Raw genomic sequence first — 20,145 nt, forward strand, 5'->3', positions numbered from 1 at the left:
CTTGGGAAGGGAAATTTTTCGTTGGCATGGATTGTTCAGAGACCAAAGATTCTTAGATAGGTCCATCAGAGAAGTCAATATCACTTTTTTTCTTGATCCAGTTAATAAATTTGACATGAGGGACTAACATAGATAGCTTCTAAGTATATTCTGTATATTTACTTTGCTTCAGAAAAGATCATTAAAGATTTTTTTAATTTATTTTTTATTTTTTATTTAAGATAGGATTAACTAACCATAGGGTAGGAGGGGTACAATTCCACACAATTCCCACCACCCAATCTCCATAACCCACACCCTCCCCTGATAGCTTTCCCATTCTCTATCCCTCTGGGAGCATGGACCCAGGGTCATTGTGGGTTGCAGAAGGTAGAAGGTCTGACTTCTGTAATTGCTTCTCTGCTGAACATGGGCGTTGACTGGTCGGTCCATACTCCCAGTCTGCCTCTCTCTTTCCCTAGTAGGGTGGGTCTCTGGGGAAGCGGAGCTCCAGGACACATTGGTGGGGTCTTCAGTCTAGGGAAGCCTGGCCGGCATCCTGATGACATCTGGAACCTGGTGACTGAAAAGAGAGTTAACATACAAAGCCAAACAAATTGTTGAGCAATCATGGACCCAAAGCTTGGAATAGTGGAGAGGAAGTGTTAGGGAGGTACTCACTGCAAACTCTAGTGTACTTCTGCTTTCAGGTATATATTTTGCAGTAGTTTACGATTCGTGTGAACATACTCTCTCACACAGAAACTGGTGTATATTTAGGTTTTGGGACTTTGTTAGAAAGTGAACCACCTGAGATGGAATTAGAGAATACTATGAAAGGAAAGGTCTCACCCGAGTAATGAAGTTGAAAGGTTGTCATTCCACACGTGATCTCTCTGGACACAGTCTGAAGTGAAGCATGTTGAGGTGGCAATCGTTGTGTTGCTTAGGTTGTGATCGGCAGATGCAATATTATTTGGTATGGATTGGGAGACGCATACGGGAAAGTGGGCCCTATCCAAGGGTTCCAAGACTGGGGGAAGTAGAGGCTCTATAGTGAAGATGTGAGGTTCCTGCTGTCTTAGGGTTCAAAAGACAATCGATAGTTAATGTTATCATCACATTATTTGGTAATTGGGTTAACTTTGAAAAGTCCTCTTATTATGGTTTGCTGTACAGTATCCAGTATCTTGTGTATAGCTGTGCTATTGGTTGCTTCTGATCTACTTGGACTACGCTTTTGAGAGAGTCTTCATATCAATTACACAGCCTATATATTAAAAAGATTCAGTCTATGTTTTAAAAATCTTCGAGACATACAATTATTTTTCCCCCTCTCATATTAATTAACTAGTGATTTATATGACTACATTTTACTAGGAGTGTACATAAACACCATTCCCACTACCAAAAGACTGTGACCCATTCCTCCCTCCCACTCCCAGCCCCCACTGGCCCAGGTAGCTGCATGTCTACCCCTCACCACAGGGTTTTTACTTTGGTGCCCTACTTACAATTTGGTCAGGACCTGCTTTTAGTTTCCCTTTCCGATCTTCTTCCTCAACTTCTGTTGATGAGTGGAATCATCCCATACTCATCTTTTTCTTTCTGACTTAGCTCACTTAACATAATTCCTTCTAGCTCTGTCCAAGATGGGTCAGAGAAGGTGGGTTCATTGTTCTTGATAGCTGCATAGTATTCCATTGTGTATATATACCACAGCTTTCTCAGCCACTCATCTGGTGTTGGGCACCTGGGTTGCTTCCAGGTTTTAGCTATTATGAATTGTGCTGCTATGAACATAGGAGTACACACCTCTTTTTGATTGGGTGTTATGGAGATATCCCATGTTCATGGATTTGAAGAATAAATATCATCAAAATGAATATTCTCCCCAGAGCCATATACAAATTTAATGCAATACCCATCAAAGTTCCACAAAGCTTCTTTAAGAGAATAGAACAAACACTACAATCATTTATCTGGAACCAGAAAACACCTATAATTGCCAAAACCATAATAAGGAAAAGAAACAGAAATGGAGGCATCACAGTCCCAGACCTTAAACTATATTATAAAAATCATCATCATCAAAACAGTATGGTACTGGAACAAAAATAGGCACACAGAGCAGTGGAACAGAATTGAAAGCCCAGAAATAAATCCCCACACCTATGGACATCTAATATTTGATAAGGGGGCCCAAAGGATTAAGTGGAAAAAGGAGGATCTCTTCAATAAATGGTGCTGGGAAAACTGGGTTGTAACATGTAGAAGAATGAAATTGAACCACTTTATCTCACCAGAAACAAAAATCTACTCCAAATGGATCAAAGACCTGGATGTCAGACCAGAAACAATCAAATACTTCGAGGGAAACATTGGTAAAACAGTTTCCCATCTACACCTCAAGGACATCTTTGATGAGTCAAACCCAATTGCAAGGAAGACTAAAGCAGAAACAAACCAATGGGACTACATCATTAAAGATTCTTAAATATGCCTATAGAGGAAAAAATTGGAAGATGGCGGACTGAGAAGCTGCTAACAGCGAGTGCTCTGATCGCATATTCAGCAACGGTAGGATTTTCTGCCTTTAGCACGCCAGTCAATAAGGGGTGACACCAAAGAGGTGATTATAATTTAATTTGGGTTAAGAATTAGAATAAAGGTGACACGGACTAGCGGGGCTCCAGACTTCCAAGGCGGCGCCGGGCAAGGCGAGTGCGCCGGGCATTGTCCTCCGCCCAGGAAGGCGGCTCCTCCGCCGGTTGCAGAGGGCCCGGAGAGAGCACTTTAGCTCGGGGGCTTTCTCTTGGGAGTCTCCAGAGTCCACCGAGACCCTGAGGGCAGATCCAAAGACTTCTTGAGTATAGCTCTCATTGGATCAAAGGACTTGGAGCTAGTTTTCATTTTCGAGAAATCCTTTAAAAAAGTCTGGAGGGGGGGGGTTTCCCGGAAGATGGCAGACTGAGAAGCGGCTAGTATTTGAGCTCCGGACACATCTCGTGTAAACAATAGGATTTTCTGCCTTTAGCAGGCCAGCCAATAAGGGGCCATAGCGGTGACACCAAGGGGGTGACTATAACATAATTTGGGTTAAGAATTAGAGTAGGGGGAAAAAAATTCTTTTTTCTTCCTTTTAATTTTCAAGCATACATCCTTCCCACCCCCCACCCCCACCCATAAGCAGTCCCTGGGAGCAGCTCCTAGCAGGATACCCCATACCACCTAACAGGGTGTTTTTTTTTTTTTTTTTTTTTTAATTCACTGATACACATTTGGGAAGTTCCTTGCACTGCTCTTTAATTACAACTCTTCTTCTTATATTCTCCCTTTTTTCTCTCTTATCTCTCTTTTTTTTTTAATCTTGTCATACACTTCTTTCTTCTTTGCCTTTCTGAATTTGTGAATTACTTTGGGGAAGAAATCTGACTCAGAGTGGACTCTCTAAGTGTGTATCTCTGCTCTCGTTCCCTTTCCCCTCTTGTTACCCCTAGAATATACAGTGGATAGTAGATTTGCATAACTGTCTATTCTTGCTATCCTCTCTTTCTTTTCTCTTTCTTCACTGGGATTTGGTTACTATTTTTTCACGGACTGGAGAAATTTTTTTGGCTAACTGGTAACGATTAAACTCCTTCAATACTTACTTCAGTTGCTACTGTAATTCCGGAGGTTGGTGAGTGCAATTGTCATAAAGGTATTTAGTACAGTGTTACTTGTGCTCAAAACACAACAACTGAGGAACAACAGAGCATTAAAAAAAAAGAGAGAGAAACACATAAATAAAAAAAATGGGTAGATTAAAAACAAATAAAACTGCTACCCCAATGAATGAAGACAAGAGCCCAGAAGAAACCACAAATCAGTCAGAAGTAACCATAGATAAGAAAAGTATGCAAGCAATAATAAACTTATTAATCACAGAAATGAAAACAACATTGGAGGAAAGGAATGGCAGTATTAGGGAAACAACAGTTGAGACCCCCAAGGAAAATACTGATTATCTTGAGACAATTAGAGAACTGAAAGCTGAAATAGCTGTAATGAAGAAAAAAGCTGAGGCAAGGGAAAGCAGACTAACAGAAGCAGAAAACAGAATTAGTCAGACAGAGGATGAGTTAGAGAAAACTAAGAAAGAGGTGAAAGAGCTTAAAAAGAGATTGAGAGACACTGAAAACAACAACAGAGACATATGGGATGATCTCAAAAGAAGTAACATTCGTATAATTGGCCTGCCAGAGGAAGAAAGAGAGGAAGGGGAAGCAAACATTCTAGAGGAAATAATACAAGAAAATTTCCCAGACCTGAATAACAGAAAGGATATCAAGGTGCAAGACGCCCAGAGAGTACCAAACAGAATCAACCCAGACCTGAAAACACCAAGACACATCATAGTCACAATGAGAAGAAGTAAGGATAAAGAAAGGATCCTAAAGGCTGCAAGAGAGAAACAAAAAGTCACATACAGGGGAAAACCCATAAGATTATCTGCAGATTTCTCCACTCAAACTCTAAAAGCCAGAAGGGAGTGGCAAGATATCTATCGAGCCATGAATGAAAAAGGGTTTCAACCAAGGGTAATATATCCTGCTAGACTTTCATTCAAGCTAGATGGAGGGATCAAAACCTTCTTAGACAAACAACAGTTAAAGGAGACAACCATCACCAAGCCTGCCCTGAAAGAGGTACTAAAAGACGTCTTATAAACAAGAACATCACTATAATACTTGCAATATATCAGAGTAAACAAATTGTTTTTTAGAACAATGGCACTACCATACATTAAATCCATAATATCAATAAATGTCAATGGCTTAAACTCATCCATCAAAAGGCACAGGGTGGGGGGATGGATCAGAAAACATAACCCAACCATATGCTGCTTGCAAGAATCCCATCTGTCACAACAAGATAAACACAGACTTAAAGTGAAAGGATGGAAAACTATCATACAGGCTAACGGTCCACAAAAAAGGGCAGGAACAGCCATTCTCATCTCAGACACGATAGATTTTAAATTAAATAAAGTAATAAAAGATAGGCAAGGACATTACATAATGATTAGAGGATCAATCAGCCAAGAAGACTTAACAATTATTAACATCTATGCACCCAACGAGGGACCATCTAAATACATTAAGCATCTACTGAAAGAATTTCAAAAATACAATCAATAGTAATACAATAATAGTGGGAGACTTCAATACCCCACTCTCACACTTAGACAGATCAACAAAGCAGAGAACCAATAAAGATACAAGATAATTGAATGAAGAGATTGACAGACTAGACCTCTTGGACATTTTCAGACTCCTCCACCCCAAAAAACAGGAATACACCTTCTTTTCAAATCCACATAACACATACTCAAGGATAGACCACATGTTAGGCCACAAAGACAACATCAATAAATTCAAGAGCATTGAAATCATCCCAAGTATCTTCTCAGACCACAGTGGGGTAAAACTAACATTTAACAACAAACGGAAAATTATTAAAAGACATAGAATTTGGAAACTAAACAACATGCTCCTTAAGAACCACTGGGTCAGAGATTCACTCAAACAGGAAATTCAAATGTTCCTGGAAACTAATGAAAATGAAGACACAACCTATCAAAATATTTGGGACACAGCTAAAGCAGTACTGAGAGGGAAACTTATAGCCATACAATCACATATTAAACACCAAGAAGAAGCCCAAATGAACGAACTTACTACACACCTCAAGGACTTAGAGGAAGAGGAACAAAGGAACCCTAAAGCAACCAGAAGGACAGAAATCACTAAAGTTAGAGCAGAAATAAACAACATTGAAAATAAAAGAACCATACAAAAGATCAATGAAGCCAAATGTTGGTTCTTTGAAAGATTAAACAAAATTGACAAACTCCTAGACAGACTCACCAAACAAAAAAGAGAGAAGACTCAAATTAATAGAATTGTAAACGATGCAGGAGATATCACAACTGACACCACAGAAATCCAGAGAATCCTGCGAAACTTCTATAAAGAACTATATGCCACCAAGCTAGAGAATCTGGAAGAAATGGAACAATTCCTAGAAACCTATGCACTTCCAAAACTGAACTAAGAAGAACTACAAAATCTAAATGCACCAATCACAGACAAAGAAATTGAAACCGTTATTAAGAATCTCCCCAACAACAAAAGTCCTGGACCGGATGGCTTCACAAACGAATTCTACAAAACTTTCATGAAACAGTTAATACCCATACTTCTTAAGCTATTCCATAAGATTGAAGAAACAGGAATACTCCCTTCCACCTTTTATGAAGCCAACATCACCCTGATACCAAAAGCTGATAGGGACAGAACAAAAAAAGGAAAACTACAGACCAATATCTCTGATGAACATAGACACCAAAATATTAAACAAGATCTTGGCCAACCGGATACAGCAACACATCAAAAAGATTGTTCATCATGACCAAGTAGGATTCATCCCAGGAATGCAAGGCTGGTTCAATATCCGTAAGTCAATGAATGTCATTCACCACATCAATAAAAGCAAAGCCAAAAACCACATGATTATCTCAATAGATGCAGAGAAAGCCTTTGATAAATTCCAACACCCATTCATGCTCAAAACTCTACAAAAAATGGGAATAGATGGGAAATTCCTCAAGATAGTGGAGTCTATATATAGCAAACCTACAGCCAACATCATACTCAATGGACAGAAGCTGAAAGCATTCCCCCTCAGATCGGGGACTAGACAGGGTTGTCCACTGTCACCGTTACTCTTCAACATAGTATTGGAAGTTCTTGCCATAGCAATCAGGCAAGAGAAAGATATCAAAGGAATACAGATTGGAAGGGAAGAAGTCAAGCTCTCACTATTTGCAGATGATATGATAGTATACATAGAAAAATCTAAAGAATCCAGCAGAAAACTACTGGGAGTTATTAGACAATATAGCAAGGTATCAGGCTACAAAATCAATGTACAAAAATCAGTGGCATTTCTTTATGCAAACACTAAATCTGAAGAAGAAGACATCCAGAAATCACTCCCATTTACTGTTTCAGCAAAATCAATCAAATACCTAGGAATAAAGTTGACCAAAGAAGTGAAAGACTTGTATACTGAAAACTATGAGTCGCTACTCAAGGAGATAGAAACTGATACCAAGAAATGGAAAGATATCCCATGCTCATGGATTTGAAGAATAAATATCATCAAAATGAATATTCTCCCCAGAGCCATATACAAATTTAATGCAATACCCATCAAAGTTCCACCAAGCTTCTTTAAGAGAATAGAACAAACACTACAATCATTTATCTGGAACCAGAAAACACCTATAATTGCCAAAACCATAATAAGGAAAAGAAACAGAAATGGAGGCATCACAGTCCCAGACCTTAAACTATATTATAAAGCCATCATCATCAAAACAGCATGGTACTGGAACAAAAATAGGCACACAGACCAGTGGAACAGAATTGAAAGCCCAGAAATAAATCCCCACACCTAAGGACATCTAATCTTTGATAAGGGGGCCCAAAGGATTAAATGGTAAAAGGAGGCTCTCTTCAATAAATGGTGCTGGGAAAACTGGGTTGAAACATGCAGAAGAATGAAATTGAACCACTTTATCTTTCCAGAAACAAAAATCAACTCCAAATGGATCAAAGACCTAGATGTCAGACCAGAAACAATCAAATACTTAGAGGAAAACATTGGTAAAACACTTTCCCACATACACCTCAAGGACATCTTTGATGAGTCAAACCCAATTGCAAGGAAGACTAAAGCAGAAACAAACCAATGGGACTACATCAAATTGAAAAGCTTCTGCACAGCCAAAGAAACTGTTAAAGAAACAGAGAGACCTCTCACAGAATGGGAGAAGATCTTCACATGCCATACATGAGACAAGAAACTAATCACCAAAATATATAAAGAGCTCAGCAAACTTAGCCGCAAAAAAGCAAATGACCCCATCCAAAAATGGGCAGAGGAAATGAACAAAACATTCACCACAGAGGAGATCCAAAAGGCTAACAAACATATGAAAAACTGCTCTAGGTCACTGATGGTCAGAGAAATGCAAATTAAGACAACACTAAGATACCACCTCACTCCTGTAAGAATGGCATACATCAAAAAGGACAGCAGCAACAAATGCTGGAGAGGATGTGGGGACAGAGGTACCCTTTTACATTGCTGGTGGGAATGTAAATTGGTACAGCCTCTGTGGAGAGCAGTCTGGAAAACTCTCAGAAGGCTAGACATGGACCTTCCATATGACCCAGTAATTCCTCTCCTGGGGTTATACCCCAAGGACTCCATAACACCCAACCAAAAAGAGGTATGTACTCCTATGTTCATAGCAGCACAATTCATATTAGCTAAAACCTGGAAGCAACCCAGATGCCCAACAACAGATGAGTGGCTGAGAAAGCTGTGGTATATATACACAATGGAATACTATGCAGCTATCAAGAACAATGAACCCACCTTCTCTGACCCATCTTGGACAGAGCTAGAAGGAATTATGTTAAGTGAACTAAGTCAGAAAGATAAAGATGAGTATGGGATGATCCCACTCATCAACAGAAGCTGACTTAGAAGATCTGAAAGGGAAACTAAAAGCAGGACCTGATCAAATTGTAAGTAGGGCACCAAAGTAAAAACCCAGTGGTAAGGAGTAGACATGTAGCTTCCTGGGCCAGTGGGGGGTGGGAGTGGGCAGGAGGGATGGGTCACAGTCCTTTGGTGGTGGGAGTGGTGTTTATGTACACTCCTAGCAAAATGTAGACATATAAATCCGTAGTTAATTAATATGAGAGGGGGAAATCAATTGTATGTCTCACAGTTTTCCAAAAGACAAACTGAATCTTTTTAATATATAGGCTATTTATTTGATATGCGGTCTCTCTCAAAAGCCTAGACCAAGTAGATTAGAAGCGTCCAATAGCACAGCTATATACAAGATACAGGGTACTGTACAGCAAACCATAACAAAGGGACTTTTCAAAGTTAACCCAATTAACAAATAATGTGATGATAATATTTACTATCGATTGTCTTTTTGAACCCTAAGACAGCAGGAACCTCACATCTTCACTATAGAGCCCCTACTTCCCCCAGTCCTGGAACCCTTGGATAGGGCCCACTTTCCCGTATGCATCTCCCAATCCAAACCAAATAATATTGCATCTGTAGATCACAACCTAACCAAAGCAACAATTGCCACCTCAACATGCTTCACCTCAGACTGTATCCAGAGACTTCACGTGTGGAATGACAACCCTTCAGCTTCATTACTCGGGTGAGACCTTTCCTTTTATAGTACACTCTAATTTCATCTTAGGTAGTTCACTTTCTAACAAAGTCCCATAACCTAGATATACACCAGTTTCTGTGAGAGAGAGCTTATGTGCACACGTATCCATAAACTGCTGCAAAATATATACCTGAAAGCAGAAGTACACTAGAGTTTGCAGTGAGTACCTCCCTAACACTTCCTCTCCACTATTCCTAGCTTGGGATCCATGATTGCTCAACAAATTGTTTGGCTTCATATGTTAATTCTCTTTTCAATCACCAGGTTCCAGATGCCACCAGGATGCTGGCTAGGCTTCCCTGGATTGAAGACCCCACCAATGTGTCCTGGAGCTCAGCTTCCCCAGAGACACACCTTACTAGAGAAAGAGAGAGGCAGACTGGGGGTATGGACCGACCAGTCAACGCCCATGTTCAGCGGGGAAGCAATTACAGAAGCCAGACCTTCTACCTTCTGCAACCCTCAATGACCCTGGGTACATGCTCCCAGAGGGCTAGAGAATGGGAAAGCTACCATGGGAGGGGGTGGGTTACGGGGATTCGGTGGTGGGAATTGTGTGGAGTTGTACCCCTCCTACCTTATGTTTTTGTTCACTAATCCTTTCTTAAATAAAAAATTTAAAAAAAAATATGCCTATAGAAATTTTTCCAAACGAGCTTGGGGTATCACTTTATCTCTATCCAGTTCATAGATTTGGCATAAGGCATCAACAGAAACTACTTAAGTGTTCTGTTTATTTGATATTATTAAAACAAGTTATTTTCAAGTTATTTTCCTTGACATTGTACAATATGACTTCATCTAATGCTCACAGAGAAGCTTCTTAATCTTCAAAGGGAACTGAGTTGATTAAGAGAAGAAAAAAGAAAGACCTGATTTTGAGGATAAGATGAACAAACAACAATTTACCCAATGACTCAAATTTTTTAAATCCATCAATTCCTTTTTTCATGATAATTGTAAAATACCTTCTTTACAATGAGAAAGTAAAATAAAAGCAAATATGTTATGAGGAACTGGAAATAATAGTCTCAACATACTATTATTATTATTATTATTATTATTATTATTATTGAATAGAGACAGAGAAATTGAGAGGAGCAGAGGAAATAGAAAGGGAGAGAGACAGAGATAACTGCAGCTTTTCTTAACCACTCGTGAAGCTCCCACTGGACGTGGGGACCAGGGTGTGAAACCAGGTCCTTACACATCATAGTGTGTGCACTTAACCTCATGAGCCACTGCCTGGCCCCAATAACAACATTCTTTAAAAAGATGATAAAGGTTAGTGGAAAAATATGCTCACTGTTATAGGCTTAGAGACCAAAAACAAATTATCAAAATGAGAATCCACTTTGATCTGATAAGCTATGCCACACAGAATAGTTGTGCTAGACAACTGGAAAAATACATATAAGTAATGAATAATTCATAAAAATTTCAAATAAATATTAGCAATGATGACAGTCTCCAAGAAAAACAAAAACTATTAGTAGGATAAGTAATATTTACATACTTGTGATAACACCAATTCTGTATATTTATATAGGCAATCTTATTGTATAACTGTATAAGAAGTATGGGAAGAGTATTATTGGGTTTTGAGTAGAGCAGTCAAATAGTGAAATGAGTCAAATTATTTTTTCATTAAAAAAAATTCTTTGACTCATTTTTTATGAGTCAAAGAATTTTTTCATTAAAAAGAAATAGGTAGTATCTAAAATTGAAAATAACAAACAAGTAGAAAATAATTATATTCATCTGGAAATATGAATGCAAATACAATCATTACTAAGGAACTGAATAAAAGAACTCTGAAAAGTAGAAATCTTGAGAATATATGCAGGGGACAATTTTTCAATTGTGATAAAACTATTGGAAAACATAATAAGATATGCATATTACCACTATGACTATTTTTTTTAAACAAAAAGAAATTATTTAGGGAAGACTGCCTATTTTCAGTAAACAATTCAATATGATTATTACTTCATGAAATATCTGTTCTAAAATTAACCAGACTGACAAAATAATATCCATCTCTTTATTGTGAAACCCATAAAACAGTAGTGTGAAAAAATTTACAGTACAAGTGGATAAAGCTTTAGACTTTCAAGTATGAAGTCCAGAGTTCAATCCTTGGCAGCACATGTATTAGAGTGCTACCTGGTTCTTTCTCTTTCCACCTGAGTAAATAAATAAAATCTTTTAAAAAAAAGTACAGTGAATCACCTGTGAAATACAGATTTTTTTTCCCCATTTTGTGCTAGGAATCAAACCCAGGACCTCCTGTATGCAAAACATTTACTCCCTCACTGGGCTACAGCCTAATATTTATTTTCAACTATGACAGTGAGTAACTGCATACTCATAGATAAATTAGTCCCCAAAACAACATTACTTCATCTGTAAAGAATATCACAGAACTGATGTGAGAATTTAGTAAACAAGCTATTTAAAGCTCACCATTCTTTCTGGCACTGGCTACATGAGGAAAGGACTATTTATTACCTTTAACGAATCAGTTTTGTAAATTGCCAAAGTGGAATAATCTATTGGTGAAATTACTATTCTCCTAGTATTCATTAAGTTATAGTTAATAAAAACTAATCACTAACAAATAATTATGTTGAAACTGTCTGTTCTCATGATTTCCCAAATGACATTAATCACAGCATTAGTCATTTTGATGCTGTTAGCTAAGCAAGGCAATGGTCCATGCATGAAAATATCAATAACAAACTACAATTATTTAGGTCAAGTCTTCTAAAAAGAAAAAAGAAAAATTTAATAAATACCTTCAATCCACAGAAGAGACAGAGTATCTAAAGATTTTCCTAAACAAATTGATGCTGCCTTTGTGCCTCATTGTCACTCTATATAGGTATCATATGTCAATGTTTAGCAAATGTCACAGAGAAAAACTGTTGTGGGGTTTGGACTTCTTCAATGCAAGCAAAAAATAAGCAGGAAAAATGCATTCAGTGCCAGTACTCCAATATAAGTTAGAAACTAGGAACATAAAAAAGCTAGAGTGAAATGTAATATATGGAAATTGGTTTGACTAACCATACTTTCTGACAGAGAATAATGGTCCGCCTTCATTTATCTATTTGATATCATAAACTACTTATCTCTTCTGCAGAGCTGAAAGCACTTTCCACGAAGCAGATGGTGAATCACAGCTAAATCAAAAACTGCAACTGTTTTAAATATAAGGAGTGTCATTTGTCTTCCCCATGAGGACATTCCAACTAACAACTTTCCTTCCTTGTGACATTTGAGTGAAGATATCCCCTTTCTATTTTTGTTTTAAGTATTTATTTTCATGAGAGAAGGTAGAAAAGAGAAAGAGATCAGAGTTCTCTTTGGATCTAGCATATGATGGCGTCCAAAGTTGAAACTTGGAGCCTTCTGGGGCCAAGCAAGTACATTCTGTGTTCGAACATAGTAAGCTATAACCCATCTCCTTTTTAAAAAGATTATTATTAGTGAGATAGAAGAAATCTTGGATTCTAGCATATACTGTGCTGGAATTGAATTTGGAAGCCATTGCTTTAAAGACCCATGCTCTACCAACTAGGCTACCCCCATTGCAGCTCCATCATATTTAACAAAATGCTTAACAAATGACAGGAGAGGGGGAGAAATACTGGATAATATCATTCATATTTAGGATTCAGGAAACAAAGTAATGGCTATTACATGGTAAACTGTGTATTGATTCTTGGCCTATGTCTGCAAATCTGGGACCAGCAAGGAATAGGGGTGAGGCAGTAGAGGGCAAGGAGGCACAATGCCCTGCACTGGAGGGAAAAGTCATTTTGATCTCGGGCAAGATGGGATAGGACTCATATTGGGAGATATGAGTCTATTCTACTGAGACAATAAACAGACTTGTAAATTATTTCCTCAATAAAAATCAAATAAATGAATATTAACATGATCCATTTTTTTATCCAAAATTTGAGTTGACATTGTTACAGGGTAGAAAAACAATACAGAGCAGCAAATAAACAAGAGCTCAGATTTTTTTTTTCTGACTAAAAGCCATATGTTTGCATAACTGATTCCAACAAGCATGCAATTTACTTCACTATATCTAGCAGCCATTTTCTCAGCTAGAAAAGAGCAGGTATAATGCCTTTCATTCCTGGTTGTGAAAGCTAAATGAACTAACATGTTTAAATGTTCCAGCAGTTCTCTGGCAGAAATGCTCAACTAACAAATACTTTAATCAAAAAGAAATATGGCCAAGAATAAAAATCTTGAAAGATAAACTTATTTTCTTGATCAGTCTGATTTATCAATTTAATGTAAATATTTGCCTTCTGACCTCAGAAGCCAAAATTCTGCACATTTCTGTGTAACCAAAAGACAGTACAAACCTAATCCTACCCACTTTGAATAAATCACTCCATGATCAATAATGGCCCAGTGTTTTCTGTTACTATTATTAGCCCTTGTAACTGACAATGCAAATCTTTAAAATTAATGCCATCTTTCTTCATTCTGACTTTCAATTTCTATATTCATCCAAAACAGATCATTTGTCTTTGTTCTACTAATATACTGATTGAAAAGAGGAGACAAGAGAAATAAGAAGAATTCAGTAGGGAAAATAAGACCACAGTGAAGATAACTGCTAAAACTCAAAATCTCTCAAAACAAGAGCTGAATACAAGAAGGTGAGGTCATTTTTTTTCTTCAAAAGAAATTTAATGGTGAAATTTGAAGTCTATATGATATTTAGCAACTTAAAAGTTTCAAATTATTTCCATTTCCATAGAGTGAGAATGAGAGATAAGTATTCAATCCAAAGGCATGCAATGGAAGTGAAGATAGTAAGGTACATTACAGAAAGTAGCCAATGACAATTGATCAATAATAAATAGAAAACATGGAGAACTACTACTTCAGAATACAAATGCTGATCCAGATATTGCACAGAAAGCATATATTTTATGCTAATATCATATTCTATACTCAATAGCAAACACACCGATATTTTGAAAAGCTATAAAAGGAACTTAAATGAAAATGGACTTTTTCCTTTTGTCAAACTGTAGCAATAGAAATAATATTTGTAAGAGTGTATGTTCCTAGGAATTCTTTTTTTTAATTATCTTTATTGATTGGATAGAGACAGCCAGAAATTGAGACAATGGGGGATATAAAGAGGTAGAGAGACCGAGAGACACCTGCAGCCCTGCTTCACCACTCACAAAGCTTCCCCCCTGCAGGTGGGGGTTTGGGGGCTTGAACCCAGATCCTGTGCATTGTGACATGTGCGTTCAACCAGGTGAGCCATCACCTAGACCAAGTTTCCAGGAATTCTTCCATTTCCTCCAAGTTCTCTATCTTGGTGACATACAATTGTTCAAAGAAGCCTCACATGATTTTTTTTTTTTATTTCTGAGGTGTCTATTATGATATCTCTCTTACAATCTCATTTGCAATTCTTCTTCTTCTTCTAGCATTTGCCATTCTTCCGCAGCCAGTCAACAGCATCAGGTTGAGCCTGATGTAAAGTTTCTAGACCTCCTTTGAATCTGGAGAGGTGGCAGTCATTGACTATGTGGGTCACAGTCTGTCTGTAGCCACAGGGGCAGTTCAGGTCGTCTCTGGCTCCCCAGCGATGGAACATAGCGGCGCACTGGCCATGGCCTGTTCGATAGCGATTGAGGAGGGCCCAATCATAACGTGCTAGGTCAAAGCCGGGTTGACGCTTGCAGGGGTCTGTGATGAGGTGTTTGTTCTTTACCTCAGCTGACTGCCAACTCTGTTTCCAAGAGACTGGAACAGAGAAGTTCAGTGTAGGCATAGGGGACCAGATTGGGTGACGAGACATCAAGCGCTGGACACGGTAGGCGAAGATATCCGCGTATATTGGCAGGTTCGGTCGAGCGTAGACGTGGGAAATGAACTTAGATGATGCCGCATCCTGACGAATATCTAGCGGGGCGATGTTGCTAAGAACTGGCAGCCATGGAACCGGGGTGGAACGGATGGTTCCAGAAATTATCCTCATGAAGGAATATAATTTGGAATCGACCAAGTGGACATGGGGGCTACGGAACCATACTGGGGCACAGTATTCTGCAGTGGAATAGCATAATGCCAGAGAGGATGATCGTAGTGTGGAAGCGCTCGTGCCCCATGAGGAGCTGGCCAGTCTTGCAATGATGTTATTCCTCGCGCCCACCTTTGCTGAAGTTTTTATGAGATGTTTGTGAAATGACAGAGTGCGATCGAGAGTAACGCCAAGATAGACTGGCTGGGCTTCATGCCAGATTCTCGTATCGCCAAGCTGCACATTAAGCTCACGCGAGGCCGAGGCATGGTGTAGATGGAAAACAGATGATACCGTTTTTGCAGTGCTAGGGATTAGCTGCCAATTTTTTACAGTAATCAGATATCAGAGACATGTCTTTTGTGAGTGTTTCCTCGAGGATGTCGAACTTGGATGCCTGAGTTGTACAGCAGATGTCATCGGCAGAGATGAACTTCCTTGAAGAAGTTTCTGGGAGGTCATTGATGTAAATATTAAATAGCGTAGGAGCCAGAACAGAGCCCTGGGGGAGGCCACTTGAGACAGGTCTCCATCTGCTAGACTTGTCACCCAGATGCACCCGGAATCTTCTGTTTTGGAGAAGAAACGATATAGTGTTGGCCACCCATGGAGGCAGGCATCTTGAGATCTTGACTAGGAGACCACAGTGCCAGACCGTGTCATAGGCTTCTGTGAGATCAACAAAGACAGCACCCGTCTTTAAATTCTTCTGGAATCCATTTTCAATTTAAGTTGAGAGGGCCAGGACTTGTTGGCAGGTAGATCTTCCTGGGCGGAAACCAGCTTGGACGGGTGATAGGAATTTCTCTGTAAGATGAGAAATACGTGACAGAAGCAATTCTGTTTCTTTGAGTCATGCCTCCAACCCCCCCCCCCCCTTTCTAAATTAGTCTGGCTAAGGGTTTGTCAGTTTTGTTTACTTTTTCAAAGAACAAACATTTAGTTTCATTGATCTTTTTTTATGGTTCTTTTTTAAATGTTATTTATTTCTGCAATTTTAGTTATTTCTGTCCTTCTGGTTGCTTTAGGGCTCCTTTGTCTCTCTTCTAAGTTTTTAAGGCATGTAGTCAGGCTGTTTACTTGAGCTTTTTCTTGTTCCCTAGTGTGTGCTTGTATGGCTATGCATTTCCCTCTAAGCACTGTTTTAGCCGTGTCAAAAATTTTGATAGCTCATGTCCTCATTTTCATTTGATTCTAGGAACATTTGAATTTCACCCTTGAATTCCTCTTTGATCCAGTAGTTGTTAAGCAGTGTGTTGTTGAGGTTCCTTATTTTGGGACTGGTAACTTCTTGTGGTACAGTAAATCCTAACCATGGGATTTTCAAAGTAAACCAAGTTCCCAAATAACTTGATTATAATAGTAATTACCTATTACCTTCTTACAGTGTAAGACAGCAAGGAACCTTCCTCGTTCTCTATAAAGTCTGTATTTCTCCCATTCCTGGAACCTTTGGGGCTTTGCTCTTTTTCTTTCATGCTTATCTTGATCCATACCATTTGATACTACATATGCTGATCTCAACCAAATCAGTTGTTTCACTTTGGACTGTGTCTAAAGTGCTAGGCCTAGGATCAACCCTCCAGCTCCATCACTCTGGTGAGACCTTTCCCTGCTTATAGAATACCTTAGTTCCATTTTGGGTAGTGTACTTCCTAACAAAGTTACAGAATCTAGATATAGAGTAGGACCCATGAGATAGGGCACATGTGCACATGTATCCATAAGTTAGGGGAAAATATATACCTTAAAGTAAAATTGTGCAATGGTCTACAGTGACTCAATAAGTGCATAAAGACCTTAAAAAGACACCATAAAATGTTTATTCCAATAATTACTATTTAGCCCTAGATACCTTCATCTACTTTCTACTCACTTCCCTTAATCACTCTAAGTCTAACCCTGCCAGACAACATAAGGATTACACAAGCTGGATAAGGGCAAGAGACCAACATACTATAAGGATGATCCTTTTGGTAACTACCAGGTCACGCCATCTTCTGGGGTCCTAGTCAGGAAATCCTGAGATTCCTACATAATCATGATGGGCCTAGACCTCTAACAGATGGTCATCTCTAATGGGAACAACATCATAAACCCTCTTGTGTGCCTTTATTATACTCTGTAGAACAATTGTAGAAACTGTCCCACTCAGGGAAGTATCTAGTAACAAGCTTCAGTAGCAGTTCCGATGACTGTCCACAATTTGTATCTGTTCGACCGAAATGGAATGTGTCTGCATTACGAGTGGCATCACAAGAAGCAAGCAGGGATCCCTAAGGTGGAGGAGCAGAAGCTGAGGAATGGGATGCTCTTCTCTATCTGTTCATTTGTCAGCAAGATGTCCCCACTAGACATGAACGATGGCTTCCTGTCATTCCAAACTAGCCGTTACAAACTCCATTACTATGAAATGCCCACGGGGATCAAGGTTGTCATGAATATTGACTTGGGCGTGGGACCTATCTGAGATGTTCTACACCACATCTACAGTGCACTGTATGTGGAGCTGGTTGTGAAGAACCCACTATGTCCACTGGGCCAAAATGTGCAAAGTGAGCTCTTCTTCTCCTGGTTGGACTCCTACATCCACTCTCTGCCCTTCTTCTCTTCCTGGGCTGGCTGATTGAAGAACCCTACCTCACCCCTCAAGGAACCCCTGTCTGCCTAGGGGCCTGCCTAAACCACTCCACTACGAGCCCCCTAACACCGTCAGGAGCCCTTTCAGAGCAACAACCCTAAACCCACCCAGGTGCTCTCTGTCACAGGAAGCCAACAGGAGTCCCTACACCTCCAAACCAGACCCTCTCTCCAGTTTTATCCCCTACCTAGCTGCAAGAAATAAAAAATAAACTTTTGTCACCATAAAAAAAAAAAAAGAATCTGTCCCCCTCTCCAAAAGAATGCTAGATCAACATACTCTACCACTCTAAGAGTAGTCTTGAAATTAGAGCAGCCTAGAATGTTCCTAGCTATGACCATGGATTGTGAGCGCACAGTGACGGGGATGCAGAGATTACAAGGCTCCTGTGCTAAGTATAAATATGTTGTTTTCGACGGGTTATGTTGTTTTCGCCGGGCTGGCTTCACGGGCGGGTAACAGACGACCAGGGACTCATGGTTGAGCTGTAGGCAGTATCTCTTTATTCATGCAGGACGCAGCACAATCTAAGATGAGCTAAGCTAAACTCAAGGTACAGTACTCTAAAACTCACAATGCTGTCTTTATATATACTTCCCAAGTAGGGTGGAAACAGAATGTGACATAGAGAGGGTGGAGAGAAAAGTGACTGGCGAAAATCAGAGTGTAACAAGGAGGGGGCAGATTAGGCAAGAATCCTATCACTGAACCACCAATGCCCTGGAGGGAGTGCTTTATGTAAATGTAAAAGTGATTTATGTAAATAGACCAAAGCTTTGAATGGGATCAGTAAATCCCTATATAGGCATATGGTTAAGCAGAAGCCAGGGGGAGGTGGCATACTACCCAACATAAATATACATGGATCCTAGGTCAGATTGATGGAGATTATAATTAATGGTATTTATATACTCTTCTCATATTTGGGAGCTACTCTCTTCCCTGATCCAGCTTTCTAGTCCTATTTCCAACTCTGAAACCATCTTCCCAGACAATACTTTTAGCCTAGCTGCCTGTTATCTGTGGGACTCAGGCAAAAATCATAAAGGTATCGGCCTCTTGGAATATACCTAAAATAGACCTACTAGGTTTTTCCAAAAGGGAGACCTCAAATCTCATCTACACTGTTCTTACCTATAGGTTCCTGATTATTGAACAAAGTTTCTGCTTTATATATTAATCCTTTTCAGCCACAAAGTTGCATATGCTACCATGATGCCAACCCTACTCCATTGGGCAGATGATCTCACCAATGCTTCATGGAACCCCACCTCTCTAGAGTCCTACCCCACTTAGGAAAGATAAAAATAGGCTGGGGGTTGGATTGCCCAGTCAATGCTCATGTCTAGTGGAGAAGCAGTTACAGAAGCCAGTCCCCCCGCTTTCTGCACCCCATACAAATCTTTGGTCCATACTCCCAGATGGATAAAGAATAGGGAAACTAGGGAGTCGGGCGGTAGAGCAGTGGGTTAAGTGCACATGGCGCCTAGTGCCAGCATAAGAATAGGGAAACTTCCAATAGAGGGGAAAGTACATGGAAATCTGGTGGTGGGAAACTTATGGAATTGTACCCCTTAGCCCACAATCTTGTTGATAATTGTTAAATCACTAATAAATAAAAAAAAGAAATTACATTTGAAATGAATAGAAAAGTAAGCACATCTGGTAATGAGAGTCTACCAGATATGAATGGTTCTAAAATAACAATCTTTTTTTTTGGAAACCACATTAAAAATTGGTCCTTATGTTACCTGGAAATATGCTTGCTTTTCCTTGGGCACAATCTAAGGTTTGAGTTTGACATCACTGCATTGTGGGAAGTTTTAGTGCTGAGGTATCTATCCTTCACAACCTTTTTTCTCTCTGAAAAAATTCCCAGAAATCTATTTCTTTTGCTGTGTCCCTCCATATACATGAGAGTTTGCACGTGATCACACACACACACACACACACACACACACACACACAATACACTTTCCATACCTTACAATGAAAAACGACTGACTTAATTTAATACCATTTGCGCTTAACCAGAGCGCCACTGCCTGACCACCTGACTGACTTAATTTCCAATGGTTGATTCTTGGAAGTCTTCTAATTGTTGAGATCAAACATTAGCCAACTGACATT

General features: G+C 39.3%; 1 pseudogene; it reads left to right on the plus strand.

Moving 5' to 3' along the window:
• The first annotated feature begins 17,549 nt into the window (after positions 1-17,549).
• Positions 17,550-18,434, plus strand: LOC103127953 (trafficking protein particle complex subunit 1-like; annotated as a pseudogene).
• The last annotated feature ends 1,711 nt before the right edge of the window (positions 18,435-20,145 follow it).

Source organism: Erinaceus europaeus, chromosome 9 (assembly GCF_950295315.1).
Source record: "Erinaceus europaeus chromosome 9, mEriEur2.1, whole genome shotgun sequence".
NCBI classification, from domain to species: domain Eukaryota; kingdom Metazoa; phylum Chordata; class Mammalia; order Eulipotyphla; family Erinaceidae; genus Erinaceus; species Erinaceus europaeus.